Genomic DNA, 27,607 nt, shown 5'->3' with positions numbered 1-27,607 from the left:
CATGTGGCGGGGCCTGCCTGCAGGTTGCCATCAAAAGTAGGGGCTGGAGACATGAGGCGGGGCCTGCCTGCAGGTTGCTGTCACTGGTGGGGGTGGGGACATGAGGCGGGGCCTGCCTGCGGGGTATGATCATGGGTCATGGGGGACATGTGGTGTGGGCTGCCTGCGTGGTATGATCACGGGTGATGTGGTGGCCATGTGGTGTGGGCTGCCTGCGGGGTATGGCCATGGGTGATGGGGTGACCATGTGGTGTGGGCTGCCTGTGGGGTATGATCACGGGTGATGGGGTGGCCATGTGGTGTGGGCTGCCTGTGGGGTATTGTCATGGGTAATGGGGTGGCCATGTGGTGTGGGCTGACTGTGGGGTATGATCACAGGTGATGGGGTGGCCATGTGGTGTGGGCTGCCTGTGGGGTATGGTCACGGGTTATGCGGGGCCATGTGGTGTGGGCTGCCTGCAGGGTATGGTCACGGTTTATGTGGGGAGCCATGTGCTTTGGGCTGCCTGCAGGGCATGGTCAAGGGTGATGGGTTGGCCATGTGGTGTGGGCTGCCTGGGGGGAATGGACATGGGTGATGGGGGCCATGTGGTGGGGTCTGCCTGTGGGGTATGGTCATGGTTGATGGGTGGCCATGTGCGTCGGGCTGCCTGCGGGGCATGGTCACGGGTGATGGGGGCCATGTGGTGTAGGTTGCCTGTGGGGCATGGTCACAGGTGATGGGGGGCCATGTGGTGTGGGCTGCCTGCGGGGTATGGTCACAGTTGATGGGGGGCATGTGGTGTGGGCTGCCTGCAGGGTATGGTCACAGGTGATGGTGGGGGTCCCATGTGGTGTGGGCTGCCTGCGGGGTATGGTCCACTGCTGGGGTCTGGCTGTCCCGTGAGAAGGCGTCTGCTTAAAGGGGAGTTGTGCGTGAATCATGGGCCTTCCCCATGCGATTTGGCTGGTGTGAGTGGTGCACGCAATTTTGCTGGGGTGCGGATGGGTTATTTGCTGGCCATCGCACGCGATTTGGCTGGTGCGAGCGGGGTATGCGATTACGCTGGGGTGCAGATGGGGTATGCGTGGCCCTTTCCATGCGATTTGGCTGGTGCAACCAGGGTAGGCGATTTCGCTGGGGTGCGGACGAGGTACGTGCAGGCCTTTCAATGCTATTTGGCTGGTGCGACCAGGTTACGCGTTGATTTTTCACGCAATTACAAAGGGGGGCTGTGTGCTGTCCCATGGATGGCGCGGGGCCTTGCGCGTAGTAGGCATTTTACTGGCTTTGTCCTGCACATGCGGGAATGTTGGGGGCGTTACTAGCGCTGCTTTATGTTCATTGCGCCACGGCTAGTGATGCCTCAGAAAATCCATGCATATGCGTGCCGCACAATGGCTGGTTTGCACCATGGTTGGTGCATGCATGGCACACGCTCCTTTTCGGCGCACAGCGCTTGTGCTTCTTCTGCACTGGATTCTATGAATTGGGCCCTTTATGTCAAGGGCTGCTAGACAAGGTGCAGAGATAGCTCAAGAAGCTGGTGGGTATGGAGGTAAATCCTTGGGCAGAAATACAGCTGACCATAGCGCACCATTGCTGATTGTTACAGGGGAAAAATCAAAAGAAAGAAGATGGTAGGAAGCTTGAGGAGGCTTTTGTCAATGTGATATTTGGACAAATAGGCCATTTATTAAGTATAAAACACACATTCTCTTCTGCGTATCACCTGCAAGCGAACAGGATATGTGAGAGACTAAACGGCCTCCTCAAAGAAAGGATTGGCAAGATTAAATTGACTTTGAAAAAGGGATGGCTGTGTGCCTATCGCTGTCCTTATATGCCCTTCGGAATCAGCCAGGATTGGACCAGCACTTCAACCTCCATAAGCTGGTTACAGGGCATCGAATGAGAACACCCCTTACACCTTAGTCTAGTATTAGGAGTGATGCCCAGAGTGCAGCCAAAGCTTTAGGTGATGAGATGCATGATTATTTGATATGTATGACTACCATTATTTCTTTCATTTCAGATCAAGTCAAGCATCAGGGGGGAAGGTCTAAGAATATATAAGATTACTTGGGGTCTAATCCGAGTGAACTATTACCACCACCTAAATTATATGTTTGGGACCTATTCTGATCAGGAATTTCACCAGGAAGTGGCATGAGACTTGCTTCTATGGACCATTCTGTATTGAAGAAGTGCCCCCTTCTGCAGTTAAGATGCAAGGAAGAAGAGATTGGCTCCACTTAAACAACATGAAGATGTATAAAGGCGAGACCCTCCCTCCCACTGTGCAGACCTGATCGATGGGTAAGAAGAAGGACGATAAAGCAACAAGTGATTAACACATACTTTATTTGGACTAGAATTCTATAGACACTCTTTATATATATTTTAGCAGGAAGTGTAAGGACTTGCAGGGAATTCCAGTAATTTTTAAATGAACATTTAGAAATATATTGAAACAGAAAATAATGCATAAGAGTTATTCCTAAACATCATTTCTTGATCAGAAATTGGAAACAAGATCAGTATCCAGATTCATTTTGTGGAGAATAATTGTTTTAAGTGATTAAAACACATGGTATCTGCCGAAAGTGACATCCATCGGCTTGTGATTACTGTCTTTGTGTTCATACTTCAAACTTACCCTGCTCTTGTTAGAAGAGATGTTAATATTCACACTTTTTTTTGTTACAGGATCCTAAAAACAGTCCAGTGATGAGAAGACTCCTTATTGCTATCATGGAACAAATTACACAGTTGCAGACATAAAAGAAATGTGATGATTTTATTAAAAATGGTAACTGAGGAAGATGGCATGATCATAGAGCATGAACAAATTCAACAGGCAGTAGGATGGCAGGAGAAATGGTTGCCCATATTTGTATGCATGATATATATTTGCATGATTGTTCTTGTTGTCTTTCTGTTCCTCATCTGTCACAGCTTCTATCATCTTAATGTTTATACCGAAGAAAGAGCTCTTATGGTACTCTCCACTATGAAAATGAATAATGACAAATTCCTTGCGCTCTATAAACAAATTGGTAGGCATGAAAGTGATGCAGATGGAGATAATAAAGGGATACATTGATATCTAGATAATGCGGCTCACCTGGGGAATATGATGTGGTATAAACACATGAAAAAGGTGGGGGAAAGAGCATGTGATGAGAGTTGCTCTGTCTGTTCTCTCATCCCCTTTGCCATGAATACAGTAAGCAGTTTCATTTTGAAGGAGGTTTCAGCACACAATGCAAAGTGCCTCAGCCATATAGCAGCATGTACTACTCGAGGACAGTTTTAAGGAAGTTGGGAAACCTTGCGATGGAGAACAAAATGGTTGTTTCCTTGCCAGGATGACTATATCAAGACCACACAAATGGAGAAGGAGCATGGATGAAAGTGCAAGATGCTTGTATATCCTGTGGCAGGACAGGATGAGGTGATCATTGAAGAAATGAAGAGTATGAATTGTCCTGATGTGAGAGAAATAGCAGGATCACCTGGATGTTGGGAACAAGCTCAAATGTTGATTGGTTAATGCAACACTATGCTATAACAAAGAATGCAAGACCACAATGGACATCTGCTGTATGGGAGAAGGGACAGCCGTCCTTATGGATCGATATTAGGCTTGTGGATCTAGAGCCTATAAGAAGTTGCCCAAGGGTTGGGGTGGAGTATGTTCCCTGGTTCTCATCCATGTTCCAGCATTAGTGATTCCTCAGAGCGATCTGAACATTGGTGAATTTCCAAAAGTGGATGCCCATTTGAGAAAAAGGAGATCACTTGAACTATTATGGATACAAAGAGAACATTATTTCTCAGCCAAATCAATAACAGCGTATGACACCATTCCAGAGGAGCACAACTTATTTAGCAAGACTGCTATGATAATGACAACCATATTCATGCCTGGAATTCAGACAGTAGCAAACACCAAATGGTTACAAATCACCAGATGGGAGCTTTTGCAGACAATCAATGCTACCATAAAGGGATTCAACACCATTAAAGAAGATTTGAGGGCCATATGACTGATGACCCGCCAGAATTGATATGTCCTTGATATGATCACAGCAATGGAAGGAGGAGTTTGGCCCAAAATAAGGCCATCATGTTGCACATTGATAACTTCTCACGATGACCAGAATGGAACCTTGACAGAAAGATAACATTGTTGACAGACCTGTATGCCAAGATGGAAGACGCAACAGATGACATGGGATCCACAGTGGTTGTCAAACATATTTAAGGTTATTGCAGAGATACTGATGTTAGTAATGTATGGATTCTGTGTAGTCAGGATGGTGATTGCCCAATGCAAGAAAATGGCAAAGAAGGTGGTAGGGATGAAGATCATGATCGATGTCAAACCTGAAACAAACACCAAGGAGCTGACTGATGATGCTGTCAGGAAGTACATAGAGGCCAGCACCATAGCACATGAAGGATAGTTTCTGTATCCAAAGAATCATAAGAAGTATGTGGGACAACGGGTCTATTGTACCCCGAATGGACAATGTAACTACATGACCTGGATAGTAGATGAACATGTCAAATCAGCAGACACCCTGAGGGTGGTGATAAAGATATGGACACAAAAGAAACATTTCTTCAAGGGAAAATGCCAAGATGTGGAAACGATTGAGGAGGTGCTCGGTAAATTGACCGGAGGGGGCAATATAGAGGAGCAGCTGCAGGCCTCTTCAGGGAACCCTGACCAAATACCTCCCATATGCTGGAGACCTGCGATTGTGCCTTGTTTGACAACAGCAGTTGTGCCAATACCGCAACATGTGTTCGAAAGAATATTCCAGTTCAGAGAACCCTAGCGAATGTATCCCCAAAGCAATGACAACCTAATGGAGGAACTCCCTGAAGGAATATGAAAAAGAGCATAGAAAGAAGCTAGTGACATCAGAAGAGACATATATGACGTTCCGAGATACTAGCTGAAGAGGATGTATGAATCCTAGAGAAACTAATGATGAAGTAAAGAATCAATAGAACCTTTTAAATACGAAAAAGAAGATTACACATTCACAAAGTGCTGCAGAGAATCAACCGTTCGATAATTGTACAGATGAAGAAACACAAGTAGACTAAGTCATCATAGAAGCTGGCTATCCGTAGTGAATAGAATGCAGGCAAAGCCACCATTGTATGGAAGCTGGACATCAGTATCATGAATTTAATAAGCGAGGACTCATGAAGAGGAAAGAGAAAACTGTGTTGCAACAAGAATAAGCTGAATTGTGGAGCTGCATGGTGAGGTTGTCTGGCCTGGAGTCAAGACGGCAGCAGCCAAGGTCAGCTATCTATTCTGGAAAGGAGAAAACATGCAAAGGATGAATCATCCCTTGTTAAGGTGCAAAGAAAGAAAAAAAAGAGTGACAAGTCTTATTCATTTAGAGCATTTAAAACCTGCAAAATTGACCAAATTGTGATCTCCTGTCTCGTGAGCCAAAGATGAAAATAGAATTCGGACTTGGAGTCCCAGAACACAATAGTGAGTGCTCGCACTCCCATGTATTCTGAAGACAAGGATTCTTTTGCAAGGCCAATTTCAAAGACAATCTTCATTGCAGAAGGCTTGGGTGATGAGATATGCTGGGCTAATTGGGTGGGGAAGTAGTGTCATGACCCTTTTCCATGCAACTTGGTCTGGGTTCACATGCTGCTAAGTGAACCGAATGTTCCAGACCTGGCACAAGCAAGCTAACCAATTGTAGTGGTCCATATAACGAAGGACTTTATAGTTTGAAAATCAATGAGAAACTGTGTATCTAATGTTTCTGAAGATTACATTTTTTAGAGGTAGGCATATGTTGTCAACTTGACAGTGGGCAGCCAATCACAATCCTAGTTCCTATAGAAAATATACTTAGATGTTCCCCTTAAGCCAATCCCAACTCGTAGTAGGTTTTTCATTATTTGCCACGTAGTGTAACATCACCTCTGACGTATTATTGATGTATATATATACTATGTTTTGTGAAAAGATCGCTGAGAGAACATGAGCGTGGGTCAGTTGATGTTCGTTGTAAACTCCCTGTTTTAGATAATTGTAATAAAACAGTACTTTGCCATCTTCCTGAGTTGGTTTGGTTATTCTGTATGATCCCATCCATTACATGCATGTTCCTAAAGGGTCCTAAGCTCAGGTGCATATGGTACGAGTCATTGATAAAGATTGAGCACCCATTGTGCAATGCTGGATATGGGGGAAAAGAAAAGGGGTGTTGCTAGATCTGGAAAACATCTGGGGCTATGCTAATGTCACCACTGATGGGACTCTGGGTAGCTAGCCTTTTATTTGTAGCCCCTGAGCTTCTATCCAGGGTTACAACCAAAATAGCCGGGGCTATAGCCTCCCCTTCTCCCACCTAGCAATGCCTCTGAGAGAAAGTGACTGCTGTGGAGTACTTTTTGTGCCCCTCCCCCGCTTTTCCGGTTCTGGCATGACTGTGCCAGGGCTCACTTGAAGTGGTGAGCAAGGGAAGTGGGAAAAGAGATTATGGTATGTCCAAGCCTGGACACTGGAGTCTGCAGAGGGTCCCAGTGGCCATAAAGGCAACGGCTTGTCCTCAACCCCCCTGCAGCCAGTGTTAAGGAGGTATCTAGCCTCATACTTCCAGTGTTCGGTTTAGCCTTGCATCCAACAGTAGAGGCTAAGAGGTTGCAGTTGCTCCTTCTACATCCTTGATCCCAGGATTTGAACCCAACTTATAAGGGATCCACAGTGATCAGCATGGCCATTTCTAAACCCGGAAAGAAGAGTTTCTGAACAATATCCTACCTGAAAGCAGCAGCATTGCGGTGAATGCTGGGGTTCGGGCTTCCCTGGAACCAGAGCTATCTAATCAGAGCATCGTTTCTCCTATCTCTGCAAGAAAGCCTTCTCTGCGGGTAATACGCTTTGGAATTGCCACAGGCACATGCAGTACTATACAAAACAATGAAATAGCTAAATGTCATTAAATGAGTTCCTTCCTCCCCACTCAATCGATCCCCAAGTCCATGTGCCTGGATATTTAAAAAAAAGGTGCCTTTTGAAATTATACACATTAGCCCGTGAGTTTCAGCAATGCCAGTTTGGGGGCGAATTCATTTCACGTGCAAACAGCTCTGCATTAAGAGAATTCGAAAACACTCACCTCATCTACCCGCAGACCTGCAGTTAGTATTATATGCTGCTGATAAGAGCATAGTTTAGTGCCAGGCCATAAACTTTGGGCAAAACAGATGACTATCTCTCACATCCCATGCATCCAAGCGCCTCTATTTCAGAAAGAATGCAGTCCATAGTGCTTATTATAACCCAACCTTGCTGATAAAGGTCTATTTTGGGTGTAGAAGAAATTATGTTTACAGCTTCATGTTTCTAGTAGTTAGAAGAACACGCAGAAATATTCTTCTCATCACGAGCCACTTCTGGCATCAGCGCCACATAAAATGCTCTGATCCCACGGAAATGCAGCAAAATGTCAACCACGTAACTGCGACTGCGCCCAAGCAGAGCGATGGGTTGCAGGGGTGTCCTCCCGTCTACTTGGACGCATTGACAGGAGTCGGGGTTGTGGTAGGTGGGGAACAAGAACTTTTTAAAAAAGCACCCTGTGGGGACATCACGTGATCGCCGGAGCGCGGTCTTGTGAGATCTCGGCCAAACTGGATCTCGCGAGCCCGCGCTCCGCGAGAAGCGTTTGGCGCCATAGAGCGAGGCTGGCAGTGACAAGACCAGTCGCACTGGCGAGTGCTGCTCCTGATGAGGAGCCTTATAACAGGAAGCCTGTTAACCTGTTGACTACCACTTCCAGGGCATAAGTCCAATGCCACAGGAGGCCTCATGGTGGCCCTGGAAGTTACAGCGTGCAGTCCATGCACACCTTGCCCCCAGTGAAGTAACTGGGGCAGCCCAGCCTGAGATGTGAGTACATGCCCTGCCCCTTTGCATGGTCAGTTGCAGTTAATTGTTATATCAGGCAATAAAGCCAGTTAGAACCTCTCCAAGCGTCCTGTCATCCTTTGAGGCCACAACATAACTGGCAATAAGGATATCTCAAGACCCACGGACCCACCATGCAAGGCGCCACACTGCCCCCTGTGTTCCTCCCCTCACCCGGGACCCCGGCAATTCCATGGATGCAATGGGATCCACTTCTCTCCACGTATCTGGAGGCCGTAGGCGGCACGGGATATGCCCATGCAAGTAAGAAGGCGATGCTGCTGAACGCAATGGGGGTTGATGGACAGCGCATTTTTTCCAGTTTGACAGCCATACCAGTGGAGGATGACGACGACAACGTCTACAAAGAGGCAATCCGTCGCATTGTAAAGCGGTTCACCAATAAGGAGAACGTGGTGCTACACAGGCTAGGATTCTACACTTGCAAACAAGAAGGGAGTTTACCCGTGGAAGACTACATCACCAGGATGAGGGAGCTGGCATCCTTAAGCTCTTTCGGCGCCAACGCGGAACAGGTCATCTGTGACATGCTAGTCGTGCACACCAACTCTAGGAAGGTGCAGGACAAGTTCATACAAGAAAAGGAAGTGACCCTCGACAAAGCCATCCAAATTGCCAGGGCGGAAGAAGAAACCTCCAGCAGGCGCAAAGAGGCGGGAAGTCATCCACCCGTACCCGAGCTTGCAGCGCTACAATGGAGAGGGCGCAGAGAGAAGCAGCCCTGCGACACTCCCAGGGAAAAAGGTCCCAGGCAAAGGGAGGTGCCGAAATGCTACAGATGTGCCAGCACCAAGCACATGGCGAATGATTGTGACTGCCCCGCCAGGAATAAGGAGTGCTCCAAGTGCAGTCGCATCGGCCACGTGGCCCCGGCATGCACGTGGCAGGAAAGAACTATCTCCCGCGTCGATGGCGACCACGCCTCAAGCAACGATGATGAGCTACAGGACAGACCCATGGTCGTCATGGTAAATGCCCTTCACGCCAGGAGAGAAAAGCCCCACTGCACTATCAAAGTGGACGGCATGGAAGCACATGTTATGGCAGACTCAGGATCGGACCTCACAATCCTCCCCATCGACATGTACAAGGAGATGATGGGACAAGCAAAAGTGGAAATCATGTCGACCAGGCAGAAACCAACAGTCTTCGGCGGAGCAACCGTCGACCTACTGGGGTACATCAGAGCCCAAATTGAATTCAAAGGGAGAACCACCACCACCAAGGTGTACTTCTCACCCAAAGGTCCAGCTGTGCTCGGATGGGACGATCAACACAGACTTAGCATCAAACTAGATCCCAGCACTCCGGAACAGGTACTTATGGTCTCCTCAGGAGCAGCGCAAGATTACAAGGAGATGTTCCCAGACCTGTTTTCCGAGAGACCGGGGAAAGTGAGAAACTTTGTTCACAAGATTCGTTTGAAATCCAATGCGGTACCTGTGAAACACACAGTTAGACTGGTGCCTACCACGGCGAGACCTGCGTTGGAAGCCCATCTCCAGAAGATGGTCGAAGAAGGGACCATTGAGACAGTGGAATCCTCAGAGTGGCTGAGCCCGGTGGTTTTAGTCAAGAAGAAATCCAGCAATGACCTCAGAATATGCATCGACCTGAGAAGTCTGAATCTAGAGGTCGTCACCGACAGCTTCCCGCTCCCCAGTATCAGCGAAATTGTCCTAATGATGAAAGAAGCGGCAATCTTCTCGAAGTTAGACATGCAAGACGCCTATCACCAAATTCCATTACACAAGTCTTCACGCCCCCTTACGGCATTCTTCACTCCTTTCGGCACTTTTCAATACACCCGTATGCTGTTTGGGCTGTCCTCGGCAGCGTCCGCATTTCAGAGAATGATGAATTCCCTACTTAAAGGACTCACAAACGTGTCATTCTTTCAGGACGGCAATCCTTGTGTATGCCAAGGACAATGATACCCATGACAGAGCACTCAGGGCTGTCCTGAGCAAGCTTCAAGAGGCAGGCATGCATCTTCGCCACGAAAAATGTGTCTTCCGGGCGAGCAAGGTGGAATACCTTGGATACGGTATCTCGAGCGAAGGGGTGAGCCCCAAGAAGAACCTTATGGAAGCCATAGCAGACGCCCCGACCCCGATGTCCAGAGAAGAACTCCACTCATTCCTGGGCCTGGCGGAGTTCTACGCAAAATTTGTCCCAAGTTTCTCCGAAACCAAGTCTCCCATGAGGGATCTTCTGAAGAAAGGTGCAACATACTCCTGGGGCCCAGAGCAAGACGGAGCCTTTTCAAAAATCAACAGTAGGATTATGCACGCACCATGCCTGAAACCCTTCAACCCTGAATGGGACACCTGCATCACCACGGACGCCAGCGCGTATGGACTGGGGGCTACCCTAACCCAGAAAAGGGGCGACACTGAAAACATTGTGGCATTTGCATCTAAAGCACTATCATCAGCGGAGAAGAACTACTCCACCGTAGAGAAAGAAATGCTGGCCTGTGCCTGGGCCGTCGCCTACTTCAGATCTTACGTTTGGGGCACAAAATTTAAATTGGTCACCGACCACAAACCCCTCATCCACATGTTAAGCCCAGGCGGCACCAAGACTGCTACCCCGAGACTGGCCAGGATCGCCGCAAAACCTCAAGAGTATACATATGAGATAGCCCACATTGCCGGCTGGAAAAATGCACAAGCGGACTGCATGTCCAGGCTCTTGAACCAAAACACCCCTGGGACCACATTCCTAGAAGACAAATGTGCTGTAGCCTCCATAGGCGACTTGAGGAATGGCGAATACATGGACCTGACTGAGCGCCATTGGCAGGAGGAATTTGAGCAGGATGATGCCCTATTGCGCGTGGCAGCCTGGGCCCGCGAAGGTTGGCCTGATGAAAAAGCGATTCCCGAAGGCCTACGTCCCTACTGGAAGGTGAATGACGAAATCACTGCCATGAACGGTCTCATTCTGAGAGGCGACCAAGTGATCCCGCCCAGTGGAATTCGCAAAGTAATACTGTGCAGAGCGCATTCAGGCCATCTGGGGTGCAACATGACCAGGCGCAGGATTCGCGACACCTACTGGTGGCCATGCATGGATCAGGGCATACGACGAATGGTTGAAAGATGCCATGAATGCACAAACAGCTAAAAGCGCCTGTCTGTGAGACAAGCCTCCATGTTGCCCACCGAGATCCCCAAGGGAGTTTGGCGCAAACTATGCTTGAACTTCATCGGCCCCCTGGACAGCATGCCTCCAGAACATAAATACGGGATTGTCACAGTCGACTATTTCTCAAAATGGGTCGAAGTTGATTTCACTTCAGACATCACCGCAAACACAGTCATTGAAGCACTCACCGCCATATTCCAGCGTGAAGGCCTCCCGGAGGAAATTGTGATGGACAATGGTGTCCAGTTGGTCTCTCGAGAAATGGAGAAATTCCTCAGACTCAACAATATTGGACAGCGAAGAGCAAATCTCTACCACCCACAGGCCAACGGCCTGGTCGAGCGGGCGAACCGCTTCATCAAAGGAGCGCTGCAACTAGCGCATGCCTCGGGCCTCAACCCATACAAGACTGTCAAGGAGGCCGTCGCGGCCCACCGCATCACCCCCAACGCAGTCACTGGCGTGTCACCATTCCATCTGCTGAGGGGGAGAAGGGCAGCATCCACACTGGTACCCCCATGGCTCCATCAAGTGAGGGCTGACGAAGACGTGGACATGGGAGACGTAGTCTTTCGCATGCAGCGGAACAAGGAAGCCATGAAGGCTCAAGGAGACACGCGGCGGGCTGCTCGACACACAGCAGTCAACAGAGGCGACTTGGTCAAAATTCGTCTTCCCCACAAAGACATGGTGACTGGTTCCAGGTACAGCAGTCCCATAGAGGTCGTTGCCAAAGGGTCAAACCACATCTGCACCAGTGACGGAAGAAAATGGAATCTAGAGAGAGTGGCAATGTACCGGAGGAAGGAATCCATGGAACAGCCACACTGGGAGACCGGAGAAGATCAAAACCAACAAGAACAATCCAAAAGCCATCGCCAGTCGGAAAGAGGTCCCTCGGAGTCAACCTGCGGCAGCGAAGTCTCCAGGAGCAACTCCCCAGCCCCACTCAGGGAGTTACAGAGCTGGGCAAAGCAAGGAGAACTTGAATCACCCGCACCTCCCCAAGAGTACTCTCGCATCCCTGCCCCGTATCCAGATCAAGGCAGACCACAGAGAGAGAAAAGGAAACCCAGCAAGTTTGCAGACTTTGTCATGGAGTGACCGTCCATCCTTTTCCCAGCAAAGGAGGTGTGTGGGGACATCACGTGATCGCGGGAGCACGGTCTCGTGAGATCTCGGCCAAACGGGATCTCGCGAGCCCGAACTCCTCGAGAAGCGTTTGGCGCCAGAGAGCGAGGCTGGCAGTGACAAGACCAGTCGCACTGGCGAGCGCTGCTCCTGATGAGGAGCCTTATAACAGGAAGCCTGTTAACCTGTTGACTACCACTTCCAGGGCATAAGTCCAATGCCACAGGAGGCCTCATGGGGGCCCTGGAAGTTACAGCGTGCAGTCCATGCACACCTTGCCCCCAGTGAAGTAACTGGGGAAGCCCAGCCTGAGACTGTGAGTACATGCCCTGCCCCTTTGCATGGCCAGTTGCAGTTAATTGTTATATCAGGCAATAAAGCCAGTTAGAACCTCTCCAAGCGTCCTGTCATCCTTTGAGGCCACAACACACCCTGCAGCGTCAGCACCGACCTACGTTAGTGGGAGGAACTGACACGGCATGGATAGCGTGGGGTCGGCGGCACACACAGAAATGTGCCACTGTAAGGTAAGTGGGGTGGGGGTTGGGGGGTCGGGTAGGGGAATGGGGGCCAGGTGTCACGGGCAAAGTGATCTATCTGATCAGTGCGCCAAATTCAATCCCACACCCGCACCAACCATTGCTTCTGATATCAACCCACACTCATCCAGGGAAGAGAGGCACATGCATTCACAAATACACGTGGGTTGTATCTGATTTTAGAATCTGAAATAACCCTTATTAATAGGGTTTCAACACAGTCCACCCCTCCGCCCCCCAAACTGGTACCCTTTGAAAGCACCCCATCCTTCTGTTCGCCCTCTACAGCTCCCCATGGCCACTGCACCGCTCCCAGCTTCACAAGTATATTTTTTCTTACTGGAGCTCAAGCAGGAAAAAAGGTGGTTGAAAAACAATGGTTTGTAGGTTTGCCTTCCAACCTACTAATGCCCACATACTGATCCCACAGGCCGACATTTTGATATCTCCACTAATACCAAATGGAAATGAACTATAGGCATCTACACCCATGATTGGACTATTCACTTCTCTGTCCATACAGAACTGCACTAAATCGTTCTTAAAGGTGATTGGTGGGGAGGGCCTGATGGCACACAAACTACTTTGCTGGCGACTAATAGGAGTTCCACAAATGCTCAAAATATCTACTAAAAAAACCTGGATGGGCAAGAGGAAGGATATTTCACAGCACCCACCTCAAAGACAGGGGTGGGTCCTGCTATGACACCGCCATATATCATGGTAGAAACCCACACTTGTTGACAGTGTTGGAAATGGAGATAATTAACTGTGGGATCCCACCATTTTTCGAAATTGCCTTGCCCCCATAACTAAACATTTCCATTTCGGGAGATTAATTAATACATGAACAGCTAAAAAGTAAACCAAGAAAGAGAAGTGTTTCCGATAATATTGCAAACAAATTATAAAAGGTGTGCATCTTTTAAATGTACAAGCTGTACTCCTGCAGAGTACATTCCTTAACAGGAATATTCAGAAGTGCTTGACAGGTGGGCCAGTGGTCTAGACTAAAGGGCCTCTATGACATAATTTGAATCCTGGCTTCTGCAAAAAAAGAAGACCACTCACATTAAACGATGCAAATGGATTTCCTGGATCCGGGGAGACATTTGTTTTTCCAGATGCAAGGGAAAATCCGGCCCAATGACCAGCGCTGCTTGTAGGGAGATGTGGCGTCCCAACAGGCACATTAAGACTCAGACATCAAAATAGACCTATACAGACATTCTGTCCCACATTCCCAAATAGCAATTTGTAACTTTTCACAACCAACTGATTAAAACAGAGGGGTGCATTTTTAGTTTTGGCGCATTTCCTGGTGCTTGCACCACCATAAGGCCAATGCCATTGCTACAGTAAAACAAGGAAGGGAAGGGCGTTGCAAAACGTCTAGGCAGTTGACATGGCAACTGCATAGGTTTGTGGCATGAATCTCCTGAAATACTATTTGTTCTTTATAAGGCTTTCCCACATGTATTGCAATAAGTGGTTGTTTCACAGTATGTGTGTCAATCTATGTCTCGTGTTTGCACAACTTTCATAGCAGGGAACAATGCGTGCTCCAAGTATGCTATCCCTTTCTTGCACCAGGCCCTGTCAAATAAACTCCCCTTTCTTGCCCCAGGCCCCGTCAAATAAACTCTGAAGCTCGCTGATGACACAACACCAAGACAGCCCCAGACTGTGGACATCCACTAAGACAGTCGCCATTAGCACTGGGTGAAGGCACGGGGAGGGACGCATACTGACTGATCCCACTTATTGGGCAACGGGGGAGGGTGAGCTCTGAGCTCCACAATCCACTGAAGGAAGATGCAATTACCGTTTACCCATGTTTGGAGTGCCAACTTCTCTTCTCTGTCCTGGGAGATCTCTTAGTCTATTGACATATGTGTTATGTGTGGTTCACCTGCCGTTCGCTAGCTGTGTTTGCTCTTCTAAATCATCCCCTCCATCCCCTGTTCTGTCCGTCCTAAACTCCCATGATTCCCACTTGTCTGTCCACGTGGATTGTGACTGGTGCTGAACCCCCTTCTCGTCCCGCTGTATTTGTCGCCATTGTCAGATCCTGTGTCCATGTTACTGCATAAATCATCAACAAAGCTTAATCTCCTTAATGACAAGTCTGTGTTAGGTTTCATGCTAAAATCGATATCTACCTCCTGCCCATGCTCCTGCACTGTGAGGGTGTACTGTCTGGCTCTGCCCAGCTTTCCTCCTCTTGTTTATTTCTTTCCCACTCAAATGCTCCATGTGTCATTTACTGCACTTATGGCCCGCTAGTCCTCCTCCCTGCATGCTCATTCGCTTGCCAATCTATCCAAATGTGACTTTCTCTGTTCCCTTTCTGCTAACTTGTGTTTTTCTTGCTCTGCTATCTATCTCCGTCCCTCTGCCTTCTCTAGCTCCCTCTCCTTTTTCTCCCTCATCTACCGCTCAGCTCTCTTTCGTTCCTTCAGGTTCCTTTCTATCCTTTCTTCCCGTTCCCTTTCCAAATGCTCCCATTCGTCTTCCCTTCTCCGTTCCCTGTCTTCTCGCTCCAGTTTCTTCTCTCTCCTTCTTTTTCTATCCTTGTGCTCGAATCTCACTTCCCTGTTCTTCTCCCTTCTGTCCTCTTCTTCCATTAGTTCTGCCCAATCTGCCATGTCGTTGTCCCTCTTCAGGTTCTGTATGGCCTCAGTTGCCCCTTCTGCCTCCCCATCTGTCTTCCCCTTGAGCTTTAACAGTATCTGCGCTGCTATCCATTCGTTAGTGCTTATGTTCCCGAACTCATCCCTCGCGCTCTGCTCTGCCTCGCTGCTTGTCCCTGTGTCCCCAGCAAAACTGTCCTGTACCCTTCAGCTTATCCTCTTTAGTGTATGGTGGTGGCTTATATGTTGGATGAATACCCCTCTGCTTCCCTTAGTTCCCTCATTGGGTACATTCCCTGTTCCTCGCCTGTGTCATCAATAATACACTTGGAGGGGAAGGGGGTGGTGCAGGGGGATGGGTTTTTTCGCCCTTCACCACCTTCTGGCTTAGCATCCAATGACGCCTCGCGGTTTCCCCATCTCCCTCTTGAAACATGGACCACAACTCGAATATGGCCATATTTGTTGTCAATTTCTTCCTTTTGTAAGCACCCTGCATGTGTGTCATAAGTGGTTGCTGCACATCTTTGGAGAAACTACCACAAGGTGGCCATGGTTTGGTTAATTTACCTTCTGTACCTTTGGACCATTCTATACTATATGTACAGATCTTCTTCTTATGAGGTGGCAGTGTCTTACATAAATGCTGAAGTGGGCTAACTCTCTCACTGTTCCATTGATACATTTCAATACCTCTTTTACCTGACCTCAAGTCGAGGCTTTGGATAATCCGCTGTTCAAGGATGAAAAGTCACAAAAGTACTACACAATATAGATGAAGGAAAGACTGTGCACACAAAATAATAGCCCATTACTCCAACCCCACACAAAACCCTGACAGCTGACTTCCTTATCTCCAGGCAGAGTATACCAATATTCTCTTGTGATCGAACTGCACTGGTTGCGTCACCTAACATGTGACATGCCTCTCTCCAGGAAACTTAACCAGTCAATTCATCTTCTGCAATCTAGGATAACTCCAGCTAACCCTCCTGGGAATACCATCATCTATGAACTGAGCTAAAACGCCCAACCCACAGGATCACTTCTGTCACAAAACTCTTGTCATCCGAGTTCTCTCAGCCAATAGCCTAGACTGTTCCCCAGAACTTTTTCACCTCGAGCACCGAATATGCCCTAAAAAGAGAAAAGGGACTTCTACCTCCACTCCAGTCCCTACTCACGACAGTGTTAGAGAATACTATGATTCTACTAGACAATACTTTGACAATACTTCAAAATACTAGGCAATACCCCTCAATACTCAATACCCTCCCGCACACCCACAATTGCTGTCAGTCAGGCCAATATTTACATTCCGTGTTGCACTGGTGCTGATCGGCTGCCGGCTCCCCGTTAAGGTGCTCGGCTCCCCGTCCTGGTGCCTGGATAACTTGCTGATATGGGGGGGATGATTTCCAAATGGCTCCTGACGACCTTTAAATGGAAGCATATTCCTGTCTCTCTCGAAATATGCAAGGGTCCCACAACCACTCAGGTTCGGCGGCGAAGGAGTCAGCTTCATGCCAGGCTGGCTCATCTTACCATATTCAGCTACCAACTTGTTAGACCAAACTCTCAGGTAGGTTCGAGGGCTACTAGGAGTTTGTGGACTCGTGGAAGGCCCACCACATTCCCCAAAAGGAAGCAGACCCAGCCAGAAAGCAAGTTCAAACTGCAGTTTATTACAGCAAAAACCAGCAGGGATCAGTACAAGATCGAAGAAATCCAAGAACCACTCAACGTCTCCTGGCTCACACGCCAGTTTTGTCCTAAAATTGCGTCACAATAACATCACAACCTGGGCTCCTCTCCAGCAAACCTATTGTGCAACTGTATTGGGTACGTAGTGATAATCTACCTATTGCAGACCCTGTACGTGTTAATCCACTGGCTCTCTCACATCAGGTGGGTGGCCTGATCCATCCCCAGTTATCTAACTTTACACAATGTTGCAGTGTGAGGGTCTTACTGTTGGTTCTTGCCCGTTGCTACCCACCCCTAGGCTACTGAACTGTGGTCGCCTAGAGCTGAAGTTCCCAGGACTGGGACCCAAAATGATTCCCAGCTCTTGTACATTCTCAGGGTAATAAGAACAATTCTGTGTCTGCATTGTAACTTTTGTGTAACACCATAGTCTATGAGAGTGCCTGTTCACATCGTGCAACACTTGTCTCTCTGTGTAACTTCTTTGTTGAAAGCCTCTGTCTGGCGGCGTGAGATCACTCCTCTTTCCCAATGTCGATTTTGATTCATCATCTAGGTCGGCCAGATCACGTGTTCAGAAACAGTGATTTGGGCTTCTCTAGCTCTGAATTACTCTGAATTAGGAGGCATTATTCATCTTTATTGCAGCTGGTGTTACTGCCATTCAGGGAATGGATTGTCACTCGTATCTCGTGACCTTGGCAGCAGGCCCTGTCTCACACGTTTGTTTGTCTGTTCAGCCTGAATTCAACTCAGCTCAGCTCTTGTTGAGGGTCTGTGGCGTGCTGTAATTTTCCTAAATCATAACAGGCCCCTTCTTGTTCGTGCTATTCTGTAGTGTCTTTATATTAGACAAACATGGCTCTGTCAGGTCCCAGAGGTGCTCCTGCAGTTCCATAAGGTTGATTGCGTATAAGCATCTACAAACTTTCTCAGGATCTCTTCCTGACAAAATAATAAATTCAATGGCAGTATGTATATTTATCTGTCCTCTAACTTATAGAGCTGTTATGCATGTGTTCTTCATGTATTCGGGTGCATGTTTATATCCCGATGTGCGGATGGCACGTGTGCTTCCTGTCTAATGCTGCTCTGTCATGCTGTCTCTAACAACATCTGCACATGGTTTCTTGGCGCTTTAATCTATATCATCAACTGAGGTCTCCTTAGTTGCCGCCCAAAGCTTTTCGTCCACTCTAGGCAAGGTCTGTACAGCTCCTACTCTGTGTAGCTGGCTGAGTGGGTAACTCTCTACATACTGGTTAATCATTGGAGCGCTGGAAATCGGTTTGAAATAGTATGGGCGATCACGGTCTCCTGTTCTTCTTCCGCATCATATACTTCATAGGAGGGGGAGGGGATGATTTTGCCGATCCGTCTTCAGCATTTAACACAAGCATACATCGTGTTTGTTCTATTAAAAAAAAGACATTTCAAACACCGCCGGTGTCGTAACAATGAACACACAGTTTTACAAAAGTAGGCAATTCCTCTGCCGCATTAAAACGTGTTGCTAGCCAATCACAAATGCCATACATCGGCTTGATGCACATTAAAAGTGTCGTGAGCCAATCACAAATGCCATGCATCGGCTTGACGATCTTTAATATATTAATATCACCAGTTCATACAGAACGGCAGAGGCACCAATACCTCAAACCATAGGAAAATAGCCTCCAATTTCCCACTATAGCACCAGACAGCCTGAGATGTTAGATGCGTTTTTGTTGATGCAAGAACACAGGCTAAACAGATACACAAAGCTAGCAGAATAGTCCATCCTCCGACTTACATAAACTCAGGGCAAATATTACTTTTAAATCTCCCTCTTGCTCTTTGCAACACTGCACATACTCTCTCTGTGCCGCACTCTTTCTCTCTCTGCTGCACTCCTTCTCTCTGCTGAAATACCCTCCAACTCTACCACACCTCTGTTTGACACTCCCTGCCTCTCTTTACCAGACTCCCATAGCACCCTGTTTTTTTTTCTAATATACTCCCTTGTCTCTGGCATACTACTCCCTGCCCCTACTACAGTTTGCGTTCGCACTCTCTCTGCCACACTGCCCACTCTTTCTATATTTGCCATATCTACCACATTGCACCTCTCTACCACTCTTCCCCTCTCTAGCACACACCCTCTCTCTACCACACACCCTCTCTCTAGCATGTTCTCCCGCTCTTCTGTCACATCCCCTTTCTTACATACTTCAACATTGTACTATACCACCCTCTAGCACACTCCTCCTTCTCTATCTGTAATGACTCTACCACACTCAACCCTCTCTCTACCACACTTCACCCACTCTCTAGAACACTTCCCCTTCTTTTTACCTTACTGCATCCTATCTCTCTACCACCCCCTCTGCGTGTCATACCACTCTCCACCCTCTCTGCTACCCCTGTTTTTCTCACACTTCCCTCTCTCACCACCACACTTCCTGCTGAACCACTCTCACCATTGACCTCAATGCCCATCTCTCTACCACACTGCCATTTCTCCATATACTAGGCCCTGTCTCTATTTCACCCCCTTCCTTTCTCTGCCATTCTCCCTCTATCTCTACCACAGTCCACTCTTTCTACCCAGATCAGTCTCCACCACGCTCTCTCTGACCACACTCAACCTTTCTGTACCACACTCCCCTCTTACCACACACCCTTCTATTCACTACACTGCACCCTCTCTCGCTACCATTCAGTTCCTTTCTCTATCACACACCCTCCCTCTCTACCCGACTCCTCATTCTCACTACCTCTTTCTGAATCTACCTGCCTCCACTCTCTGCCCTTTACATCTAATCCAGAACAGGACTGCAAGACTTGTCTGTGACCTCAAGCATGGGATCAAATCTCTCCAACTCTGAAATCCCTTCATTGGCTCCCAGTGGATGCAAGGATTAAATTTAAAACCCTCTGCATTGTCCACAAGGCATTCTGGGGCCAAAATATCTTCTAATATCCCTCCGCAAATACCTCACCTCTCGAGACCTTTGCTCCTCTACTTCTAACTCCCTCAGGGTGAGACATTTTTCAAAAAAAACGAACTGCTGGTAGATCTCTATCTTCAGCTGGGGCCTCCCTTTGGAACAGCCTCTCTGCCACCTTGAAATTGGAGGAGAACCAACTCCGGTACTGGACGCACCTCAAGACTTTCCTCTTCGCTTCTGCCTTTGCCCTCTTCTCCCCTGCTGATCTGCTTTTTCTCTTGGCACCATGCAGCTGCCCCCCCCTCTGTCCTTCAGGCCCAAGTACCTGCTCATCTTGCCACCCTCCTGCACTGCCTCCATGCCACCCCTTGCACTGGGTTCTGTATCTGTACCCATACAGTCCCCCACCCACTTCTTTTCTGCACTTATCAGATATATCCTATCTGTTTAACCAATCACTTGCCACTTGCTGGCTGCACTACCACCCTTATTTTCTTTTACTTATATATTTATTCTGTTCTCTTCCCTATGCCACTCTTTCCACCTCTCCCCCGTGCCATGCATTTTCCCCCTTTTCCTGTTACCATGCGCTTGCGTGTTCTCAATGTCACTGGGCCTAGTAAGATCGTTGTTTTGTTCTCCCCTGTTCCCTTCCTTTTGCCTGGTCGTGCTCTATAAATCTTGTCTAAGAGTGCAATATAAATAAAATATCTTTTCATTTTATTACCATCCTCCCCGTCTATACCAGACTTTAGTCTTCCTCCCCATCACACTCTACTCTCACTCTCGACTACTTTTCCCTCCCTCTAACTCATTCCAACCATCTATTTCTACCACATTTCACCCTCTCTGCTACACTACATCCTCTATAGCACACTACATTCTTTCTTTGCCTCACTACCCCATATCATTTCCACACACCCCACACTCCTTACCCCCTCTCTTTCTACCATGCACTCCCCCTTTCTAACACACTCCCCTTTATCTACATCGTGTCACCTCCAAATACAAACACCCCCACCCTCTTTACCACACTCTTGATGCACTCTTGATGAACTCCACCTCCCTCTCCCATACACTGTTCTTTCAACAACACTCTCTGTCCTCTACAACATTCTGACACCTCTCACTCTACCATACCCACACATCTCTATCAAGCCCCATCACTTTCTAAAACACCCCTCTGTACCACTCTCCAACTTCCCACTCTCTCACTACAACACTTCAATTCTTTCTCTCTCTCTCTCTCTCTCTCTCTCTCTCCCTCTATGCTCCACACTCCCCCTCCCTATCTTAACCACACACCCCTCTCTCTAATGTACGCTCAACTCTATCACTGCTACAATCACCCCTTTCTTTCTATGCCACTCCCATCTCTCTGTACCCCTTTCCTTTCTGTATATATATATAACACTACCCTGTTTCTCTCTACTTTTTATTTTTTATTTTGTTGTTTTAATGAACTTAGTTTATTACAAACTTTTTCATTTTGATCATCATTCACAAAAAAGAGATGAAAGAATGGTAGAAGAATGCAGGAGTCCAAAAAGGTAAGAAAACGCAATCAGCGGGCATGCAAGAAAAGTGATGGTATCACATTGCTCCAATTGAGAGCTACAAGCCCTAAGAGTTTCGAAAGTTCAATCCAGAACTTCAGCACTGTAAAAATCACTATTTTTTCTTTGCCCAACGATATAGAGTTCCATCACTCCTCAGGGGTGACCGTGGAGCTGACTCATGATAGAAGCTGTGTGAATCTGTGTCTTATCTCATTTAAGGCCTCACATTTCATCCCCACATGGTGTAATATTTCCACCTGTGAGTTGTTATGGCAAAAACTGCAGGTGTTTGGTAGACCCCCTAATTGATTCATTTGACCCAAGACTTCACGTGTTGGTAGTAAGTTGAGAGTCAGTCGTAGGAACAAATCACATCATTTTGCAGAGGGGAAGAGATGAATATATGGAGGAAGTTGGTTCAGCTTTCGGGCTTCAAACAGGCAATTGATGGACAACTGGTAGAGTGTCTTCTGGTTCTGGGTCTGTATCCAATCTTCATTTTTTCTTTTTTTCTTTACTGCTAGTGGATGTTGTTTTAGTGTATCTAATGAGGATTCCAGTTCATGAATCCATCCTATACAGATGGTCTTCCGTTCAACATGAGGTTATTTGAGGTGGGTAGATGTGTCCTCAAAATTTTAATGGCATGAATATCATCATCAGCTATTGTTTTTCGAAATAAGTCCAGTGATTTCCATAGAATCTGCAAATTTATGGATTGAAGCCCTTTTTCAAAATGTATCCTGGCTATTGGAAAAGAGCACTTTTCACCAGAATAGGCCATCCCATCTATCCCAGATGTGATACGATAGGTTTAAGATGGTTTCTGCTCTGTAGCATAAAATGGGAATTGCTTTTTGCCTGTAAAAGGTTGTTAGTGGTTGCATGGAGAATTTGCCTTATTTTTTGTGTAGAATTACTCCTTGACAGGCTAGAGATAACATTTTAGCCAAATGGAGCATCTCCCAATTTCTTTCACAGATACTAGAGTTGAGGGGAATGTCTGGGTACTTATATGTCTGGACCTGGGTGAGTCGTGTTGATTGTAAGTACACGGAACGTTTTTTCTGTTTACTGCCTTGCAAAGTAGAGACAGTCGTAATCTTTGATGTATCAGTGTTGATCGTCAGGTTTTTTAATTCCACATAGGTCACAAATCCATCCATCCATCTCTGTAGATCCATCTGGGTTTTATCCAGCAGGACCAAATCATCCACACAGATCAGCCATGGTACTGTTATGCCATTCAAGATGGGCGGAAAAACATGGATCTCTTCTTGTTATATTTCAATATCCGATATATAGAGGGTGTTGGGTGTTGCTGCGAGGGGACAGCCATGTTTCAAGCCTCTCGCTGTCTCTATTTTCCTTGTTTCTAGCCCTTTCGCTGACAGATGCACTCTCACTGACGTGTTGGAATAAAGTGTTTTGATGGCTGCCAATGTATCTGCGGGAAAGTCCCATTGTTGTAGTTTGACCCATAAGATATCTCGGTCCATGAAATGAAAGGCCTGTTTTAGGTCTATGAAGATCACATGCAGATAAGTCCTAGGGACTCATTATAACATATTTCAAAAAAGGTAGCTGGCGCTGCTCTCCAGAAAGAACAAAGCATGATAACCTGTTCTGAGGTGAGAGTTTGCAGCACACGCTTTTTGCTCACTGTGCATTTCACAGATAATTTGCATATCAGTCTTTGTCCCACCCACATGGGCAGTCCAGCACCAAAATGCTATGGCAATTCCTCTCTGAACAAGAGTACCAAAAGCAACCCCATACACGTGTTTCAGCCTTGTTGGGTCTCATCAGTGAGGTGAAGCTTTGCCTCTCTGAGCACAGTGAGCAGGGAGTCCACGTCTGGTAACCCACAGGTAACTCAGGGTGACCAACCCCAAGTCCCCTGCAAATATTTCAAAAAAGGTAGCTGGCGCTCCTCTCCAGAAAGAACAAGGCATGATAACCTGTTCTGAGGTGAGAGTTTGCAGCACACGCTTTTTGCTCACTGTGACTTTCACAGATGGGAAATATCCATTTGCATAACAGTCTTTGTCCCACCCACATGGGCAATTCCTCTCTGAACAAGAGTACCAAAAGCAACCCCGTACACGTGTTTCAGCCTTGTAGGGCCTCATCAGTGAGTTGACGCTTTGCCTCTCTGAGCACAATGAGCAGGGAGTCCACGTCTGGTTGCCCCCAGGTAACTCAGGGTGACCAACCCCAAGCTCCTTGCAAATATTTCAAAAAAGGTAGCTGGCGCTCCTCTCCAGAAAGAACAAGGCATGATAACCTGTTCTGAGGTGAGAGTTTGCAGCACACGCTTTTTGCTCACTGTGCCTTTCACAGATAATTTGCATATCAGTCTTTGTCCCACCCACATGGGCAGTCCAGCACCGAAATGCTATGGCAACTCCTCTCTGAACAAGAGTACCAAAAGCAACCCCATACACGTGTTTCAGCCTTGTTGGGCCTCATCAGTGAGGTGAAGCTTTGCCTCTCTGAGCATAGCGAGCAGGGAGTCTACGTCTGGTAATCCACAGGTAACTGAGGGTGACCAACCCAAGTTCCTTGCAAATATTTCAAAAAAGGTAGCTGGCGCTCCTCTCCAGAAAGAACAAGGCATGATAACCTGTTCTGAGTTGAGAGTTTGCAGCACACGCTTTTTGCTCACTGTGACTTTCACAGATGAGAAATATCCATTTGCATATCAGTCTTTGTCCCACCCACATGGGCAGTCCAGCACCGAAATGCTATGGCAATTCCTCTCTGAACAAGAGTACCAAAAGCAACACCATACAGGTGTTTCAGCCTTATTGGGCCTCATCAGTGAGGTGAAGCTTTGCCTCTCTGAGCACAGTGAGCAGGTAGTCCACGTCTGGTTGCCCCCAGGTAACTCAGGGTGACCAACCCCAAGTTCCTTTCAAATATTTCAAAAAAGGTAGCTGGCGCTCCTCTCCAAAAAGAACAAGGCATGATAACCTGTTCTGAGGTGAGAGTTTGCAGCACACGCTTTTTGCTCAGTGTGCCTTTTACAGATGGGAAATATCCATTTGCATGTCAGTCTTTGTCCCACGCACATGGGCAGTCCAGCACCGAAATGCTATGGCAATTCCTCTCCTAACAAGAGTACCAAAAGCAACCCCATACACGTGTTTCAGCCTTGTTGGGCCTCATCAGTGAGGTGCATTATAACATACGTGCTCCCGTAAAAAGGGTGCTGGTACGGGACCGGCACCGTTCATTACGGGTTGCCCTATTACGAGGTCCCCTTGCGGACCCGTAATAGGGCTGTCCTGCGAGGGCACCAAGGAGCTAATATCGGGCCCAGTAATTAACGGGCCCGTTATTAGCTCCATCCCCATTCCCATTGAGCCCTATGGGGCTCAATGGGAATGGGGATGGGTTTTTCCAATGAGGATTTACCAGGTCCTCCATGGTTGGAATAGCCCGGTAAGTCCTCATTGGAGGAACTTGGTACTGGAGCCTGGTATGGAGGCAGCCATGCCCTTAAGGGCATGGCTGCCTCCATACTCATAATGAGACCCTTTGCCTTTATAGCATCAAGCTTCAGAAGATTCATGATTAATAGATGGACATTTGTGCCCAACCCCTTGACAAATCCTGTGTGTCTAGGGTCTCCTCGTTGCGAGGTTTTCATCCAGCTAATTAGGTTTTTGAGCAGCATTTCATGCAACAAGCTGCCCCAGCAGATCTTAAAAGGCTATGGGCCTATCGCTCGAAGGTAGGGAATCTGTCCCCTTGTTTGTAAATGGGGTTTAAGACTAGCGTTTTCCATGAGTCCGGCACTTGTTTTTGGACACAGATTGCTTTAAAGATCGTGTGACAGAGCTCGGCCAATGCTTCTGGGTTAGTTTTGAGATGGTTGTTCGATAAGCCATCAGGGCAAAGGGCACAGGAGGCGTTCAGATTCTTAATTTGCATGACAATCGTCTCTCCATACCACTTGAGCTTCCATCTTTACATTGTCGCCTGTCCCTTATAAGATTCAATAGTTGTCTTGGGGTAGTGTTTTGCTTAATTTTTCCTAGGTCAGGGTTTGCGAAGAGTGATGAAAAGTGGCTCCCCCACGTTGTTTTGGGGATTTCAGAGATGAGTACATAGCTTGATTTGATTTCCCGTTCACAAAGACCAATATGCATACAATGTCCGATTTGCCAAAGCACATAACATAGATTCAGCATTGTGTTGCTATTGGGCAGCTTTGGAAATCAATAGCCAGTTTCTGTATCGCTGCTTGATTTTCTTCTGCTCATTCGTCCGCTGATTCAGGGGTAGAAAGGGAGCGTTCCTAAGTTCATTACGTTGCTGTTTCCTTTTTTTCAACCAGATCGCCATTGGTAAGCGTGATCATAGTTGACATCCATAATTGGAGAGATCTTTCTTGCTCATCTGAAGGGAGTAAGTATCCAATCATAATTCAGTTTTCCTTGTCATGATCCTGCACTATTTAGAAAGGTAGATGAAATAGACTGGGCTTCTCTGGAGCCTATTCGAAGTCTAGTGAGGCCATTGTCTAGTCGCAAGTTGGGGAGATTTATCAAAGGTCTTCTTTCTTGAGGTAGTTTCCAGGACAAAGATAATATCATAAGGTCACTTTTTGTAGCATTGTTTATTAGCAAATTGTCCAAATCGAGTAAAGCTGCCGAGAGAAAGATGTAGTTCAAGTATGCCTGTGTCTTGCTCCCATGCCAATAGAGGGTATGTCTCCTTTTATCTGACCATTTAATAAAAAGCTAAGACAAGCAAGCGTTCAGCTCTTTTTGCCATATGATCAGCTTCTCTCTACTACACATCCCTCTCTTGCTAACCACCCCTCTCTCCCTGTCACACTCCCTATCTCGTTCCCACATTTTCTCTAGCTCAATCTACAACACCCCTCTTTCTCTACCACAGCTACCCCTCTCTCTGCCACACTTTGTTTCCCTCTCTCAACTACACACTTCGTCTGCACCACATTTCCCCTCTTGCTGTGCGAGATTTCCTCTCTCTCTACCACACTCCCAGATTATTTCTCCCATACGCCCCTTCTCTCTGCCATGCTCCCACTGTCTATATTGCTTTCGCATTCTCTACCACACTCCCTCCATTACTACACCTCCTCTCTCAACTACGCTCTGCACATCTTTCTACCACATTCACTCTCTCCCCACACTGCACTCTCTGTACTACAATCCCAACTCTCTCTGATATGCTGCCACCCTTTCTCGCTCTACCAAAATCCCTCTCTCCACACTTGCTCTTGCTTAGCATCCCTCGCTAGCACATACCCTCACCCTCTCCACTCCACTTCCTTTATCTCCACACCCTCTCTCTCTGCTCTAACTCTCTCCACCAGTCTCTGCCACACTCCCTCTCTGCCACACTCCATCCGTCTTTCGATTACACTACCTACATCGCACTATACAACAGACTCCCATCTCTTTATAACACACTCCCATCTCAATAACAAAACACAAACCCTCCCTCTCTTGCTAACCAACACCCTGCATCTCTCTCTCTAATACAATCCCTCCTTCTACAGCATCTCCTCCCTCGACCATGCTCCCTTTCTATGCCATGCTCTCTCTCTCACTACCACACTGCCATGTCTCTCTATACTACCCCCCTCTCCCTTAATAACACTGCCCTCCCTCTCTACCACATGAACATTTTTCTCTCTACCACACACCCCTCTATCTTTATCACACTCCCACTCGCAACCTACCACACTCCCCAATTCTCCATCTGCCTAATGTCCTATTTCTCTTGTCAACACCCCTCTCTCTCTACTACAATCACTCCTCTCTCTCTCTCTCTCTCTCTCCATCGCTCTCCTTCTCTTTCTCTCTCCCTCTTTCCCTCTTTTTCTTTCTATACCGTATCCCCCTCTCACTGTACTACATTCCCAATCTCTCTTCTACACTCCCAGCCTCTCTGCCTCTTCCACAAACTCCTCCTCACTGCCATGCTCCCCCATGTTACTCCCACACA

The sequence above is a fragment of the Ambystoma mexicanum genome, chromosome 11 (genome assembly GCF_040938575.1).
Source record: "Ambystoma mexicanum isolate Mex_15411 chromosome 11, UKY_AmexF1_1, whole genome shotgun sequence".
Lineage (NCBI taxonomy): Eukaryota > Metazoa > Chordata > Amphibia > Caudata > Ambystomatidae > Ambystoma > Ambystoma mexicanum.
Note: the sequence above shows the minus strand (reverse complement) of the source record.